This window comes from Hippopotamus amphibius, chromosome 3 (assembly GCF_030028045.1).
Source record: "Hippopotamus amphibius kiboko isolate mHipAmp2 chromosome 3, mHipAmp2.hap2, whole genome shotgun sequence".
In the NCBI taxonomy this organism is placed as follows: domain Eukaryota; kingdom Metazoa; phylum Chordata; class Mammalia; order Artiodactyla; family Hippopotamidae; genus Hippopotamus; species Hippopotamus amphibius.
In genome coordinates, this window is record NC_080188.1 from 185,587,747 (window position 1) to 185,601,478 (window position 13,732).

Below are 13,732 nucleotides of genomic sequence, written 5' to 3' on the forward strand. Positions count from 1 at the left end.
AGAGCTATTGTATCACTATTTTGAGCTACTTCTCACTTCATAGAAATGCTGTTTTATTTTTTTATGACTAAGCTTAATCATTTTTATAGTGTCCTTGAGCAAGTTCTGTTTTCTATTGTAATAATTTTTAAAAGCTTATTTTGCTTAAGTTTATTTCTTTAATTTAAAAATTCTCATGCTCTTTTTTTTTCTGATTATTTCTTATATCTGAGTGGGGTTGGCTGTTTGCTCAAGAATAATGTGTGTGTGTTAGGGAAAGAAGGTATAATGCCAATAGTTTATTTCAAAGGTTGTTTGTGGCAACAAATCTGAGTGGGGTCAGATCTTTTATATTCATTTTTTCTCCTTGGGATAAGTCTTTTCTTGGTTTTGATATTCATGGGGTCTCCATGGCTAATAACAGGGCTTGAAAACTGTTTTGTAAACTCACAATTGTCTTCAGTTTTCAACCTTCCTCCTGATGGTCTGCTTCTGCCAGAAATTTCATGTCAATAACTTTTTTCTTTCAGTTTTTTAAAAAAGTTTTTAAAATTATTTTATTGTATTTTGTTTTTTTAAATTAATTTTTATTGGAGTATAGTCGCTTTACAATGTTGTGTTAGTTTCTACTGTACAGCAAAATGAATCAGCTACACATATACATATATCTCCTCTTTTTTGAATTTCTTTCCCATTTTGGTCACCACAGTCCCTTAAGTAGAGTTCCCTGTCCTATGTAGTATGTTCTCATTAGTTGTCTATTTTATACATAGCATCAATAGTATATATGTATCAATCCCAAACTCCCAATTCCTCCCACTGCCCCCTTCCCTCTTGGTATCCATACATTATGTTCTCCACATCTGTGTCTCTATTTCTGCTTTGCAAATAAGATCACCTATACCATTTTTCTGGATTCCACATATATGCATTAATATATGATATTTGTTTTCCTCTTTCCAACTTACTTCACTCTGTATGACACTCTCTAGGTCCATCCACATCTATACAAATGACCTAATTTCATCCCTTTTTATGGGTAATATCCATTGTATATATGTACTGCATCTTCTTTATCAATTCCTCTGCTGATGGATATTTAGGTTGCTTCCATATCTTGGCTATTGTAAATAGTGCTTTCTATATCATTTTATATATTAGATTTAGTTTTTTTCAAGGACATTTTCTTTTTCTCTCATTTATCATCTTCCTATCTTTAGTTTTTTTCTCTAATCAAAATGGATAGGACTTTTAAAATAAAATGCTTTTAAACACATTTTCCCCCATGTTTTGACACTTAGAATGTATAATCAGCTCTTAGAACCCAGATTTCCAAGTATTTATTGGAGTTATTGTTTGAGGTTCTGTCTTTTGTTTCATTGAAGATGAAATTTATTCTGTTTTTCAACTTTTATATTCAAGAGTGGTTTAAGAAAAGAAGAAGTAAAAATACCTTAGATGACATTTTTAACTGAGAGCCCTGATTCAAGTGTTTAAAAAATGTTCTCTTCAATTCTCTTATCATAAACCCCTTCTGATAAATAGGTAAGAGGTGCACTGTTTTACAAGTTTAAAAAGCCACAGTTCCTTTGCTGAAGCTGAAATCATTAAAATATAAAATGGAATCAAAATCTTAGACTCATATTTTCATGTTTTCTTTGCTTTATACACATTTTAGTAAAAAAGTTCTCTAATGCATGGATTAGATATGATAAAATGCTCAAAAATGCTTTGGGACATTTTTACTGCAGCTTTGGCTTCTTCTGCTTGTCAGATACTGCTTTTGTCCCTAGTGCCTCTGATAAGAAAACTCTGTTATCAGGAAGTTAAAAGCCGCTGGTTCCTCAGAGCCTTGACAGAGTTGATGAACTAGTCTTTCCAGGCACCAGGTGTTCCTTAGAGCCTAATACTTAGGTTTCCTTCTGAAAGCAGTTTGATCACAGTACTGCTTGTGTATGTCACTTGGGCTTTGCATAGCTTTCTCCAAGTGTATTGCAAACGTTTATAAAATCTAATCCCAAACTCTGAAATTTGCTGATGAGTAGAGGGTCTTCATTCAGGAGGATGGCTGGATTATACACAACTCTTAACCTCTATGTTTCTCTTTCAGAGAAAGAGATCTCTCACTAATGTACTCGGTTACCCATGGTGTAGTCAATCCCTTTCCTAGAATACCTACTTATTGTTTTACTACGGCTGGGAAAAAAAAAATAGCACAGAGAGTAACAGAGAGGTAAATATTCTGGTATATAATTAAAATGATTAATTGATCCACTTTCTGTTCCCTCCCTGGTTCCCTGATTCCCTGCAGGTGGCAGAGGATGTGTTTAGCCATTGTCCCTCAGAAGCTAGTACTAAGGAGGCTCCAAAGACCAGATCTAAAGGGGAGAGACTTAGAAGGAGGTAGAGATTTTCTTTCCCATTTAAGGAAAAGTCATGTTGACAGTTCCACATTCCTTTCTGAAATCCCTATTTCCTTATTATTGATGCAAGAACATACTTCCTTGCCGAGCAACAAAAGAATGTTACTTATCCTGTTGACTCAAAAAATTAACCATATCAGAGTATATATATTGCAGTAAGTGCAACATGTATACAAGGGATATATAATAAAGTGAAAATATGATTTCAACACTCTAAGACTTTCAGGGGAAGTAACAACATCACCACCCAGCACTGACATTTATTGAGCACTCCTCAGTGTAAGATGCATTATCTCATTTGGTCCTCATAACAATGACATATGAGGTGGCTCTTAGTATTACCTCTGTTTGGCAGCGAGGAAACTGAAGCTTAAAGAGGATATGTAAGTTACTTAAGGTCACACAGCGTGTTAATAGTGAAGTCAAAATTGTACCGGTTTGTTGGGCTTGACTAACGTCTTGCACTTCATCCCCAATTTACTTTTTAAGACTGGATGTGTCTCTAACTTTCTGTATTTTTTCAGTGTTTCAGCTGGGACTGGGCAGGACATGGATAAACAGCTGTAGAACAGTATTACGGATGACCAGGAAAATAATCCTTTTCCGCGAGTGAGGGTACTGAAGGCTGCATTATATGGGAGACTCTAGTCAACTTAGTGCATGGCTTAGCAGGCCAGGTCACCAGCCCTCTCACTGGTGTGGACCTCTGAGAGGAGTTAGAACGGTCCTCTTAAGGAGCTAAGTGGCAGAAAACTTGAATTGATTAGAAATGACTTAATAAATTAATGTACCACTCCAAATAACCAAATTTCTTGTCTTAGAGTAATATAACCAACATTCTTTAATCAAATTTTAATTATATTAAATAATAATCAGGGTGACAGTTATTTAGGTGTGCCTAATAGAAAATCTGGGTCAAGAATAGGAGCTTACATTGAGCTGTGCTTTGTCACTTTTATTAGTTTTTAATCATGAATTCTTTATGCTTGCCTTTTTTTGATGTAACAGATTATTCTAAGAGGGGTAAAAAAAGCTGAACGATATTGATTGGATGATGATATCAAGATGCTTATAAAAAAGAGAACGTATAGGCTGGGTTCACAATAATATTTATATTTTTAACTGATAAGATACGTAAACCCAGAAACACTCAAAGTGTTTTTCAGTATTGCTATTTTTCATCACTAGGAAAGTTGAAGTGTTTTAAAGAGGACATGCCAGTTTTTAGCAAAGCTTTTCTGAAAAACGTCTTTGAAATCATCAACAATACTTTTAGGTTTGGGTTCAGATAGAGTCAGCTGTGGTGAAAATAAATTGATACATGGTAGAAAGGAGTAGCAGGATAATTTATATGCAGCAGAAGCTCAAATACTAATTCAGAGAGAAGATTTCAAGATGAAATGTATCCTGGAGTTAAAAAAAAAAATCTAATTACCCTGACTACTGAATTTCTTAGCAAACCAAATTTTACTTTTGTATCTGTGCTATGAAGGCAGTGTCTAGTAGAGTTTAATGCAGTTCTTTTTTTCATTAAAATCTATAGATTTTGCTTATTCTTGAGAATAAAAATAAAATTTTAAGAAAAGCTGATGCAGAGTGGTAATTTTTCATGAGTATATGCCTCTAAAACCAGTCTTAACTCATCTTTTATTCAGTGATTACATTTACTTCAAGTTTCATTAGGAAAAAAATGTTAAAATCATACACTCTGAATAGCAAGAAATAAAAATACATTTTGTTTGTATCTTTTTATTGTATTTTTTTCCTATATACTAGTGATATACATTTTTAGTTCTTATCTTCATGGAGTTTCCCAATCCCATTGTTTACACATTTTGCTAATCCTTCAATTTACAATGTATTTTAGATGCCCTTGCCTGATTAAAGCACCTAAACAAATTACAGCCAAGAGAAAAATAACGTCACCATTGCAGATTTTAACTATCATAATCTTTAACTTTCTTGTCAAGGAATTCTTGTATTCCTTTTGTGCAAATATTTAATTGCTCAGGATAATCTGACTTATGTTGTCAGGAAGAAAGAAAGAGTGCATTCTGAATATGACCTTCTTTATTAAATATTCTACTAGCAACACTCATGGCTGCTGAATTGTACAAGCTATTGAAATGAATCTGGGAGCCAGCAAAAACCCTGATTACAAATAACAAGCCATGCTTTATTCATCTTCCAAACAGCTACACAAAGGTTCTCTTTTTCCCCCAACTTCTCAGAAGAAGAACAGCATAATGGGAAGATCAATGGAGTTAACAGCAAGGAAGAGAACACCATCATTTGATTTTTAAGTTATAGTCCATTCTTTTCATTTTAGTCGTTTTAGCTTCAAAGTAATTTAATACCATTTCTGCCTTCTTATGCTATTGCATTTCTTGAGATTAAAAGGTGAATACTAAAAGATTTACACTTGTAGGACAAATGATTTTATATTTAAATATATCTGTACAGTGTTTTCGTTAATTTCATTGTGTTTCAAGAGAAATTTCAGAGCCTAATGAATGTTAGTGACAACAAAGAAATGATTCTGTAGACAGAAGTCAAAGTAGATGTGTTAAAATCCAAATGCAGGCAAATGCTTAAAATGCAAACAGGAAGTCATTATATCAGGGCCATATAAGACATAATACCTAGAAAGGACCCAAAAGCTAAATTAACATCTAATTTAAGAGTCAGCAGAGTTTTCAGCCTTGAACTTCATTAGTAGAATGGCATAATGAATAAAGAGTGCACCAAGCCAGAAACAGAAGAGGGCAAGAAATAAGAACAGCAGAAAAGATACAGACTTAGAGGAGTGAAATTAAAATGAGTATTAATGAAGGATGCAAGAGGAGAAGTAGAGAGAAGCTTAACAGTGACTAGAGAAAAGTGCATGCATCTTTCAGGTATTAATAATGTAAAATATATCTCTTGGCTTTGCATTTTGAACAACTGTCTCTTTAGGGTAACCAAGAGAGATACAGTTACATCTGTTTCATGTTTTTTTAAAATATGTAATTAAACATTAATATCAACTTTAATTAATTGCACACCCCTTGTTAGATATTGTTATTGTTATGTACTATCCCTTTGTTACTGTATATGTTTTCCTAATAAGATATCCCTTTTATTGAGTATGTATATCCAATTAACATATATGCAGATGTGAATTAATTTTGTACACCTTTTAGTGGATATGAATATGATGATGAAGCAACACAGATTGTTCTGGAAATCAGGAGACAGATTCTAGTCCCGTCCATTGCTTACTATACATGAAACACTGGGTATCTTTCTCTGTTATAAAATGGAAATCATAATACCAGCTACGCCTACGTGGGAGAGTTAACTATGTAAGTCTGTTAGTGGCCATCTGAGTCTTCCTTCACAAAACTGCCCTCTACTCATATTCTCACCTCCCACGAAGAATATGGGAGAATGTTCATATTCCTGTAGGATTCTACGATCCTATATCTTGTTATTTCATAGATTCTGAGATGCAGTTTTTAAACCAGTTTAATTTCTGTGAAATTGGGATGTGTTTTGTCACGTGTGGGGGCTCATAGACTCATACTGCTGACTGGTCAGCTGTCACCATATGCGTGAGCTTAGTTTTCCTGATTAGACAATGCCACATCCTCAGCGTTTCAGTCCACAAACCATTTTAGAACCACTCAAGAAAGGCTTATGTGTCTCACATTGACACTGTCTGGTATGATTAAGAAAGTGACAGCGTCAAAACTTGGAAAGCTTGGAAGACAGTTCCATCGCCAACTTACTGAACGATAGTGTGTGAAAAACACAGACATAAATGGCTCTGAGGTGCAAAGTTATTCAAAAGAGTTGGACTCGGAAAGTAATGTTAGAAACATGACATTCCTGTTTATGTATGCACGAGAGTGATATCTAATATATGTAGAAAAGTCCACTTCAGCTTTTACAATGAGGAAAAAAAATACAAATTTTGAGTTATAGGTAGCATTGTGTTGTGGTTTAATTGGCAGCATTTAAAATTTTGTAGCGGTAACTGAAGTAGCAGTGCATCTGACAGCTGATAATTGCTAGGGCTTTATGTGATACATATATGTCTTTTTCTTTTAATTTTTTTTATTGAAGTATGGTTAATTTGCAATGTTGCACCAATCTGCTGTACAGCAAAGTGACTCAGTTACACTTAATTATACACATGTAGACATTCTTTTTTTATATTCTTTTCCATTATGGTTTATCACAGGATATTGACTATAGTTCCCTGTGCTGTAGGGTAGGACCTTGTTGTTTATCCATCCTATATATACTAGTTTACTTCTGCTAATAGGTATATGTCTTAACTGGGTATCGTAAACCAGGTCTCATGCTTCGGAAGTTTCTTTTCTACTCTATCCATTAAAGAACACAGTTGTTCCTCAACTTTATTTCTCCTGGGCCTTCCGCTATGTAGATTAGGCAAGTTAGACATCAAATGCAGCCTTAGAGCTTCATAGGAGTAATGGTCGTGTGCTAATGGACCGACACAATGTATTTGCATTTTATCAGTGGTTTTTGGAGCCCCAAAGCCCCAGAGAACGCTTCTTATGATAGGGATCTCAGGTACTGTGATTAGCTCATGTTTACACCAATAATTGCCTGTCAATAACAGCAATTCTCAGGGTCTTCACATGTGTTCTCATCTGGGAATCAATGAAGAGTGACCTTTTTACTATTATTTGAAATTTCAAATGTAGCTTTATGTTTACATAATAATACATGTATATTTTAGAAAATGTGGAAAATACAGAAATGTAGGAGAAATGGCAGAATATTCATAATCTTACAGAGAAGGGATTTATAGTTTACATTTCCTTATACATCTTTCATGTCATTTTGTTTTTATGTAATTGTGATCATTTATGTATATAATAGTTTCCTCCTCTTTTCATCTAACACTAACAGTTTATCTTGCTATGAAACTTGGTACACCTTATTTAAATATCTGTATGTTATTCAATCAAATACACAGATTTCATTTCCGTGTAGTTACATATTGGGGTTATTTTTAATTGATATCCTTTAGTAAATATCCTGAACAGGAATCTATTTTTTTCTTGCATAATTTCAGGTCATTTCTTTAGGATAAACACATGAACCCTCGGAATCCATCGTCAAACACTGTTAATGTTTTTATCACCACATTCCTTTCTGAGAGCTTTAAAATAATGCATAGTCCTAACAGCACTGAATCAGTGAATATGGGCATGTTTTTCACCAAAGATGAAAAAAGTCACTTGCCAAACATTTTCTCTTTGAAATTCTTTGATTTTTCTATCCATATTAATGACCCCTGATATAAGCAGGGGATAGCCTGGCCCAGACAAGCATGTGGCCAAACAAAACAAAGTAGGCCACACAGGATGGGTGATAGAATCTGGATAATATAAAAGTAAGAGAACTACAGAGGGGATTGGGCCTGGGATTATATTCTTCAGCATTTTTGGCTAAGAACTTTGGAATCCTGAAGTGTGAAGGGAGTTGAAAATTAATGAGAGCTTTCCTATGTAATATCTGTGGTCTGTATTTATATTTCTGCTCAAAGTGTACAGTATGGTGCTAATGTAACTAACCCTCTTTGGGCTGAGGTAGCACTCTGTACTGTCAGAACTATTCTTACTTATAAAAGAGTCTGGCCCTCCCTAGATGTGTAATTTTTGAAGTTCATTTTGAGAACTGAATCTTCCCGCGGACATTTTTTATTTCAATATGTTTGGCAAGGTTTGCCACTAATCATTTATAACGCTGGGGATGTTTCACCATCTATTTATATGCCCTGTTATCTGAAGCCTTTTTTATTCTGTATATTTTGTGCTCCACATGCTGTGACTATGGGAGGTATTGAATATTACTACTTTAGATGGGAGGATGATTTTGAGATTGAGGTGCAAACATGTGCCCTGTAACTTTTTCTGTAAGCTCCTCCCTAACTCATAGAGTTCAGCATTTTCATGCTTTAGCACATAAATCCCAATCCCATGTCAGTTCCATTTACCAAAATCCTAACTTAGCTTGTGGTCCTTAAGGAAAACGTATCAATTAATCTCCTCAAAAGAGGTTATTGTCATTTCAGATGTCTATTCCATAAATCTATGTATTATTTCTCCAGATCTTTCCATTGTCCTAATCATACCTTTGACATCTTGACATGCTTATAATTTCATATATATATATATACTTTCAATCCATATCAAAATTTTTGTTACATAATTGAAAAATTTAAATTTTTTAACAACAGTATTTTTAATCTTTTCCACCCTCTGCTTCCCTTCTGTCTACAAAACAGGGCAACATCTTCTCTTGATTCCAGTACATTTACTATCGATCCCCTTCCAACAATTTATAGTATAAACTTATAAGAAAAGCAAATATATGTTAATGATATATGACTTCTCAATATCACTATTACATATCACATGTAATCTGACCTGTGTGCTCACCATTCTTCTAAAGTACTCTTTCCAGCCTCATTATTGATTCTCTAGTTGGAGAAAGGATTTTTCTTTCTTTGTTTAAATTGATTTAACCAATAAGTACCAACTCATTCTTAAAAATTCTTTCTTCCTTGATCTCAGTGACATTGCTTTGTGATTATAATTATACTGTTCCCTAATGTCCTTTAAGACCACACATAAATCTTCAAACTGTAAAACACTCTACCTCCTTCCTATAAAAAACTAAGGCAAAAAGCACTGATCTTCAGATCTGGAGTTTTTTCCCTATTGCAAAAGCCTGAATAAAATCAATTCCCTTACTTGTTTTCTGTCTTTGACAGGGTCTTAGAATAATCTCTTCCAATTCATTTCCTACTTTGTGCCATCATTCTGACTTTGCACTGTCCAGACTCTCCATCTACCTGACTCCTAAGAGTTGTTTTGTCTGATTCCTCTTTTTATATTACAACATTACCTGAGTAATCAAATCCTTTCCAAATTCTCCACTTCCACCATGGTACCACTCTTTGAAATTCCAATTATATGCTTCCAACTGCCTATTGAATATTTCTAGGTAAACATGAATCTGTTCTTCAAATTCAACATGTACCAAACTAAACTTATTTCTCCCTCCCTGCTTCATTCTGATCTTTTATATTTTCATTATTCATAACTGGAATTACTGTCTATTCAAGTTCCCAAAGCAGGAAACTGAATATATCTCTGGGTCTTTTCCTTACATCCAATATCCAATCAATCACTAAATTTCCTTTTTATTTCCCCTCTTTGATGATTTCATGTAGACCTTCATCATCTCTCACTTAAAAGGCTGCATAAATTCATACCCAATTCCCCTGCCTTCCATCATAATCTTCCTACAAATCATTCTCAACAGTGTTACTAAAATTGTCTTCGAGAATGCAAAACGGATCATATCTCCCAGTTATAAAAGTAAAATATCAAATTCTTTAACTTGGCACTGAAGATTCCTTGGGATTTGGACCCAGACAATCTCTCCAAACTCAGATCCTCCAAACTCAATCTGTGTTCCAGAAATAAATGTCCAAAAGCCATGCCTCCTCGCTCACTCAGGTCCATGTTCTAACACCGGCTGGGATACTCATCCCCTTCTAATCAGCCTGATTTCTTTAAAACTGTATCCAACCATTTCTTCAGAGAGATTTCACGCAGATCTCTTTCTTTACCTTGAGTTATGTCTTCCTCCTGGATTCTCTCATAGCATTCCTATCACACCACACTATAACTGTTCAATTGTTTCACCCATGCAAGCCCTCTATAGGCTTATAGACATGAATAGGTCCACTCTATTCATTTCTATGTTTCTATAAACTAGTACAGTGCATTGCAGTTTCCATTTATGGCTCCTAGAGGGCTGTCTGTTCAGGCCTCTTCCCCACCACTTGCGACACAGCAAGGACGCTGGTGTTGAAGTTACTTAGCACCCTTCCAGGTCACATAGGTTTATGATCCTCTTCCTGTGGATGCTGAAAATCAAACTGCAGTCCCAGCCCCCTGCAACTTTAATGAGAGAAGGCACTTGCTGTGGTCTGAATGTTTGTGTCCCCATAAAGTTCATACATTGTTGAAATCCTGACCCTCAAGGTGAGGATATTAGGAGGTGGGGCCTTTGGGAGATGATTAGGTCGTGAGGCTGGAGCTCTCATTAATGGGATTAATGCCCTTATAAAAAGAGGCACAAGAAATGGACTGGAAGACACGAGGTTGGGGGGATGGGGGGAGAAGGAGAAGCTGGGACCAAGTGAGAGAGTAGCATAGACATATATATACTATCAACTGTAAAATAGATAGCCAGTGGGAAGTTGCTGTATAACAAAGGGAGATCAACTCGATGATGGGTGATGCCTTAGAGGGCCAGGACGGGGAGGGTGGGGGGAGTCTCAGGAGGGAGGGAAAATGGGGATATGTGTATAAATACAGCTTATTGACTTTGGTGTACTTCAAAAACTGGTACAAGAGTGTAAAGCAATTATATTCCAATAAAGAGCCTAAAAAAAAAAAAGAGGCACAAGAAACCTCCCTTGCACCTTCAGCCATGTGATACTACAGTAAGAAAATGACCGTCTATGAGGATGCAGGCTTTCACCAGGCACCACGGCTGCTGGTGCCTTAATCTTGGACTTCTTAACTTCCAGAACTGAGAGAAATAAATTTTTGTTGTTCAACTTGAAGAGACTAAGACAGCATTCTTTATAACAAAAATTAAAAAAAAAACAACTTATGCTGAGGTAAAGACCCTGCACAGGAATAAAGAGATGGTCTCAGCTTGTGTACTCTGGGAAAAGCCACACAGGTTTTGAGAATAAATAATCATCCAATGAAAAAAGTTTTTAAACAAAACCCCCCTTTTTTTTCAATATATGCCCCTATGTTTCTCTAGGCCAAGAACTAGGGCCATTTAAAAATTTTTATATAAAAGGCACTTTACTAGAGAAACATCAAGATGATAGTCTATACTAGACAAGTATTGAGTAATTTCCAAACCATCTTTCAGAGATTTTTCTTTTACTGCTTGAAATCTGAGTCCTGGAATTTTAGCTAACACATCTCTAGTTGTATTTAAATCACTTATAGTTTTTCAGACTTTTATTTCATCAGTTTTGCTACTTTTTATCTTGAGTAAAAAAAAAAGTCAACTGCTTTTCCTTTACCTTCTTCCAAATTTCAAGTACAAAGTTCCATTCTTCATAGGTAGCATGCAGAAATGGAAAATGATCTTTTTATTCAGATACTCAGTTGTTCTCCTTGAAAGCATCCTTTTCAAAGGCAGTGAAACTAGTTGAGGATCTTAGTCTGACAAACCTGACTCTTTCAATTCTGATTCTTCATGTAGGATCCTGTGAGACTTAGGCCAACTTCATCAACCTGTCCAACTCTAGTTTTCTCCTTTATAAAATAGGAATAAACATATTGACCTAGTAACAGACCCCGATGGCTTCTTGTTTAACCAGAGCTCATAACATGGGTGTAGGATTTCATAAACGTAGGGTTTTTTTCTGGAAGAGAGAACAGTTAAGTTTGAAAGGAAAGAAAAGAGAGAGAGAGAGAGAGAGAAACCCACCTTTAGGAAAGAGGGACCCAGTGTCAGCACTGTGCTGTGGGAACTGATGCCCGAGCACACGCATTGTGACCTCGAGACCCAATGATTGGGCTTCTCTGCAGCCTGTGTAGGGACTTGAAACAGCAGGAGAGTCATCTCAGAGAGACAGGACTTCAAGATCAAGCTTCAGCTTCAATACCTGAGGACAACGAGAAGCAGTGGAAATAGAGGACTCATCAAACTTGAATTTGTAATCTAGTTGGCATTTAGAAACAAACATACTTCATTTGTGTCTGACAAGAATCTGGGGGTAATTTAAGGTAGACTCAAATCTTCCATTTATGGACTGTGGGGGCTTGGGTGATTTCATCAAAGACTGAAGTAAGGCTAGCTATGACCCAAGAGGATTGTTGAAAATAAATAGGGGGATGTCAGAACTCCCTGTGGCTAAAATATATTATGAGAACAAATTCATTTTCCACTTTAAGTGGAAAGAAGAAGAGGCAATTAAGGGAATTCCCTGGTGGTCCAGTGGTTAGGACTTTACACTTTCACTGTCAAGGGCCTGGGTTCAATCCCTGGTCAGGGAACTAAGACCAAAAGAAAAAAAAAAGGCAATTAATAAAACCATTTCAATAGATCCTCCAGCCAGTGAAAGAAATTGCTTACCCAGTGAGAGATGAAATTTTAGATGTGAAGCTATGTGTGAGACATGTGTCCCATTACTAGGAGATGGGATTTTTAGAAATATATTTTATTGAAGTTGATTTACAATGTTGTGTTAATTTCTACTGTACAGCAGAGTGACTCAGTGATATACAAACACATTCTTTTTCATATTCTCGTTCGTTATGGTGTATCACAAGATATTGACTATAGTTCCCTGTGCTATACAGTAGGACCTTGTTGTTTATCCATCCTATATATACTCGTTTGCATCTGCTAATCCCAAACTCCCAATCTTTAAGGAAATGCGATTTTGAGGGAAAGAAGCCTGTAGCAACATTTCTGTGACGTAATCAGCAGTGACGCCTCCAATATGCTAACACAACTGACCCTTACCATCAGAATGCTAGGTTTGAGAATTGTTAGAAGTACTTTTTTTTTTTTTTTTTGAAAATGTGAACTTCAAAGAGTCTGCATCTGATAACTCTGCCATTGCAGAAGCAATTTCTCTTGAGAATGTAAAGCAAAAAGCATAGAGGTGAAATATTATATGTCAGAGCAAGTGGTCAACACAGAGGAAACTGCCCTGCACTAGAAGAAAAAGCCTTGAAGAAGATGTGTGTACAAGGAGGAGCAGGAGACAGAGTTGAAAACAGCCAACCAAAACTTTGTCTTTCTGAAAATGCAGCAGGCATTTTGATTACTTTTGGGTCTTCCAGTCCCATTATATTAAAAATTAAGACTAAAAACATGTAGATACAATCTTTCATGTGTATTTCCAGTCTAGTGAAAATGCATTTTGTTCTGGCACAACTCTTTCTTCCTTGCTTCATAACATTTTTGTGCTGGAAGGGGAAAAATATCATGCTTCACAAAACCTTCAGGTTGAGTTGACACATACGATAGATTTTTCTACATCTGTGTGAGAAAAATGTGTGTTTTCGTGGTCTTCATAAATTTGGGGATTAACAAATTCCTTAAGATACATTATGTCAGCCAATGATCATTTTTCTTTTTTTTTTTTGGAAAAAAGGAGAAACTAGTTACTGATAAAGTAAGTTTGCCGAAAATCAAAATGGACGGTCCCATTCAAGACTACCAAAGCTTTGGGAGGAGGCTGCATTTCTGAATGA

At 35.6% G+C, this 13,732-nt stretch overlaps 1 non-coding gene across 1 annotated transcript; it reads left to right on the plus strand.

Moving 5' to 3' along the window:
* Window positions 1-12,450: 12,450 nt before the first annotated feature.
* On the plus strand, window positions 12,451-12,523 carry TRNAE-UUC (transfer RNA glutamic acid (anticodon UUC)). Its single transcript has one exon. It is a non-coding gene; the product is annotated as a tRNA-Glu (tRNA).
* Window positions 12,524-13,732: the final 1,209 nt, after the last annotated feature.